This window comes from Cebus imitator, unplaced genomic scaffold, assembly GCF_001604975.1.
Source record: "Cebus imitator isolate Cc_AM_T3 unplaced genomic scaffold, Cebus_imitator-1.0 Scaffold217, whole genome shotgun sequence".
Lineage (NCBI taxonomy): Eukaryota > Metazoa > Chordata > Mammalia > Primates > Cebidae > Cebus > Cebus imitator.
Window position 1 is genome coordinate 3,257,600 of NW_016107532.1, and position 4,378 is coordinate 3,261,977.

Genomic DNA, 4,378 nt, shown 5'->3' on the forward strand with positions numbered 1-4,378 from the left:
AAAAAAAAAAAAAGAAGGGCAGGATATGGGCCCCATTTTATAGATGAGAAAACTGACACTCAGAGAGCTGAAGTGCCTCGCAGTCTCACCACTAGTTAGTGACTGAGCCACAACTGGAAACTCTTCGACTCCCACAACCTCCGGTGTTGGAGATCAGCATGAGGTGGGCCCACCAGGATGGAAGTAGCGGGCAGCTGTGGACGATGGAGGCAGTGCCCCCACCGCTGCCGACCCTCACACACAATCATCAGTCATCATGCCTCTGACACTGTCAAAGCCAAGCGATTGGACTTGCCATTCTTGGCGTCTGCTGGCTTTGCCACATCAAGGCTGTTCTTGAAGTTCATTCTTGGGATGGTCCCGAAGACGAAAGAGACGCTGGACAGCGGTTGACAATCTCCTCTTGACAAACGGATGTGAATTTGGCCTACAGAAAAAGCAGGCTGAAACACCTATTGGATGTCTGGTTGCTGCAGCTGGTGTTAAGCCCAGCCCCGGGACCACAGAGACTGGCTGTGGCCCCACGTATCCCAACCCCGGGCTGGCTTCTGCCCGCCACTCTTGTATAGCCAGCCCCGGAGACACCGCCCGGGAACCTCCAGCCGACCGGAAGAGGAAGTGCGCAAGCGCACTAGGAGCAGCTCCCGCCGTAGTTTGTTACTTAGGAAACAGCCAATCAGGGATCCGGACGCTGACCAATGGGAAGCACGGCCTCACCGGCCCTGCTAATTTGAACGCTAGGCGCCGGGTGGAGGTTGGCGCGGGTAGGGGAGGGTGTGGGGCGCGCTCTCGTTGGGTGGGTGCTCCTGTCTGGGTTGTGGCTGTGGGACCTGCGAGCCAGCAGCGACGCAAGCGGCGGAGAACCGACGAAGGGTAAGCCCTGGCCCACAGCGGAGCCGACCCCGCGGCGCCCGCTCTTAGTCTCCGACGCGCAGACCCAGCGGCCCCGGACGGGGACCTGAGCCAGGCCTCTTGTGCTGGACGTGAAGGTGCGGCGCGGAGACCGAGCTACCGAGCTCTGCTGCCGCCCCGGCAGGCTCTGCTTGGACCCCTTTAAACAGGGCAGGGAGCGGGGCGCTTCCTTACACACCCGTACGGGTGGTCGGGACCCCTCTGCTCATCTATGCTGAACCTAGACTGGGCCCGCACATCTGCCACTGGGGCCTGGCCCTCTGTACATCGGCCTGGTGAAAGGTCCTCCTGCTCGCATGTGAGGAAGAATGGGTTTCTTCTGCACACCAGAACTAAAGACCTGGGACTCCTTGCGTGTCAGTGTGGAGTAGCTAAGCCCCTCTCTACCCATCTTTACCGAACCGATCGTAGAGCTTCACATGCCGGTGGTTGTTAACTTAGTTACTGGGGCACGCAGTAAACTTTTTTCTTTTCTTTTCTTCCCTTTCCTTTTTTTTTTTTTTTTTTTCCTTTTTCCTTTCCTTTCCTTTCCTCTTTTTTTTTTGAGATGGAGTCTCGCTCTGTCTTCCAGGCTGGAGTGCAGTGGCACAATCTTGGTTCACTGCAACGGCCGCCTCCTGAGTTCAAGCAATTCTCTTACCTCAGCCTCCTGAGTAGCTGGGATTACAGGCACCCGCCACCACACCCGGCTAATTTTTTTATTTTTAGTAGAGACAGGGTTGGCCAGGATGGCCTGGAACTCCTGACCTGAGATGCTCCGCCCGCCTCTGCCTCCCAAAGTGCTGGGATTACAGGCGTGAGCCACCACGCTGGGCCTGAAATTTTGTAAAAATACACTTAAGTCAGTCAAATAGGAAATCATAATTGTAATTAAAAGATAATTAGCATGGAGCAATTTTTTTTTTTTTTTTTTTTTTGACAGAGTTTCACTCTTGTTACCCAGGCTGGAGTGCAATGGCGATCTCGGCTCACCGCAACCTCCGCCTCCTAGGTTCAGGCAATTCTCCTGCCTCAGCCTCCTGAGTAGCTGGGATTACAGGCATGCGCCACCATGCCCAGCTAATTTTTTGTAGTTTTAGTAGAGACGGGTTTTCACCATGTTGACCAGGATGGTCTCGATCTCTTGACCTCGTGATCCACCCACCTCGGCTTCCCAAAGTGCTGGGATTACAGGCGTGAGCCACCGCGCCCAGCCGAGCATGGAGCAATTTTAAAAATACTATTTATAAAACTTCTGAGATGCAGTTAAAGGAATACTTAGACGGCAATTTGTAGTCTTAAATGCTTATATTAGAACATTTTGTTTAAGAAGCTGAAAGTTAATGAGGCAAATACCAAACTTTAATAAGATAGAACAGCAGAGAACATATGTAGACTATAAAAGAAGATAAGATTGGGCATGGCGGCTCACATCTATAATCCTAGCATGTTAGGAGACCAAGGCTAGTGGACAGCTTGAGCCCAGGAGTTCAAGACTAGCCTGGACAACATGGTGAAACCCCATCTCTACAAAAAAATTTTAAATTAGGGGGTGTGGTGTTGTCTGCCTGTGATCCCAGCTACTCAGGAGGCCGAGGTGGGAGGATCCTTTGAGCCTTAGGAGGTTGAGGCTGCAGTGAGCCATGATTGCGCCACTGCACTCCAGCCTAGGCATCAGAGTGATACTTTCTCAATAAATAAATAAGTTAAAAGCAGAATCAATGAAATAGAGTTTTATCATATAATAGAGATGATTATTTTAGTCAAAAGCTGTATCTTGTCAAAGACTAATTAAAAAAACCAAACTTCTGGCAATACTAATAGAGAAATAAAGAAATAAAACACACAAAAAAGATCTTAGGAGCAAAAATAGGGACATACTTCAGTTACAGAAATTAAAAGAGAGAAATGGCAATGGAACATACTTTTTGACAATGCTTTTGGAGAATTTTCTAGGAAAAAACAACTTGCCAAAACCGACTCAAGAAGTTATGGAAATTTTGACTAGATTTAGGACTATTCCACTGAGGAATTCAATTTTCCATAGAGGAAATTGAATTAGTTTAAAATGTATCTTCACAGGCATGAAAAACCTATACCAAATTCCACCAGAAACTTACAGGCAATTGAAAAAGATGATTCTAATCTTATACAAACTCCCTATAAAAAAAAGAGAAAATATGTTCAGTTTATTTTCTGATATCAAAAATGACACAAAGAAAATTACAAGTTAGGGCAGGCACGGTGGCTCATGCTTGTAATCCCAGCACTTTGGGAGGCCGAGGCAGGTGGATCACCTGAGGTCAGAAGTTCGAGACCAGCCTGATCAACATGGTGAAACCCTGTCTCTACTAAAAATACAAAAAATAGCCAGGTGTGGTGGCAGGCACCTGTAATACCAGCTACTCAGGAGACAGGCAAAAGAATTGCTTGAACCCAGGAGGCAGAGGTTGCAGTGAACTGAGACCATGCCATTGCACTCCAGCCTGGGCAACAAGAGAGAAACTTCATCTCAAAAAAAAAAAAAAAAAAAAAAAAAAAAAAAAAAAAAAGGAAGAAAGAAAAAAAAGTTAAAAGTTACAAGTCAATCTGTTTTATTAGTGTAGTTGTAAACATCTTAATAAAATATTAGCAATCAGAAATCAATTATGTATTTAATAAATAGATTATGACCAAATTGAATTTATCCCAAGAATGCAAGAATGGTTTAACATTGGAAAATCTATTAATACAATTTACACATTTACAGATTTAAAGAGCAAACATATTCCATTAGGCACAGAAAATTCAATAGGAGCGGGTGTGGTGGTTCACACCTATAATCTCAGCACTTTGGGAGGCTGAGGTGGGAGGATCTCATGAGCCCAGAGGTTAGAGATCTGCCTGGCAGCATAGTGAGACACCATTTCTACACAAAATTTAAGAATTAGGGCCAGGTGCAGTGGCTCACGCCTGTAATCCCAGAACTTTGGGAGGCCAAGGCAGGCAGATCACAAGGTCAGGAGTTCAAGACCAGCCTGGCCACCATGGTAAAACCCCATCTCTATTGAAAATACAAAATGCTGGCTGTGGTGGCGCATGCCTGTAATCTCAGCTATACAGGAGGCTGAGGCAGGAGAATCGCTTGAACCCAGAAGGCGGAGGTTGCAGTGAGACGATATCATAACCACTGCATTACAGTCTGGGCGGCAGAGCGAGATTGTCTCAAAAAAAAAAAAAAAATAGCAAGACATGGTGGCACACCTGTGGTCCCAGCTACTGGGGAGGTGGGTGACATGCTGAAGTGGAAGGATAACTTGAGCCCAGGAGTTCAAGGCTGCTGTGAGTGGTGATCGCACCACTGCACTCCAGCCTGAGCAATAATTCGAGACCCTATCTAAAAAAAAAAAGAAATAAAATAAAATTCAATATCCATTCATGATTTTAATATATATGTAGGTAAACTAGAAATGGAGATAAATTTTCCTTTTTTTTTTTTTTTTTTTTT

The 4,378-nt window shown here is 46.5% G+C and overlaps 1 protein-coding gene across 1 annotated transcript in view; it reads left to right on the plus strand.

Moving 5' to 3' along the window:
- Window positions 1-785: 785 nt before the first annotated feature.
- KIF18B (kinesin family member 18B) overlaps window positions 786-4,378 on the plus strand; it is a 21,186-nt gene continuing 17,593 nt past the window's right edge. Inside the window, exon 1 of the mRNA XM_037746004.1 lies at window positions 786-873. The gene's annotated coding sequence lies outside the window, so the exon portion shown is untranslated. The remainder of the gene's footprint in view (window positions 874-4,378) is intronic.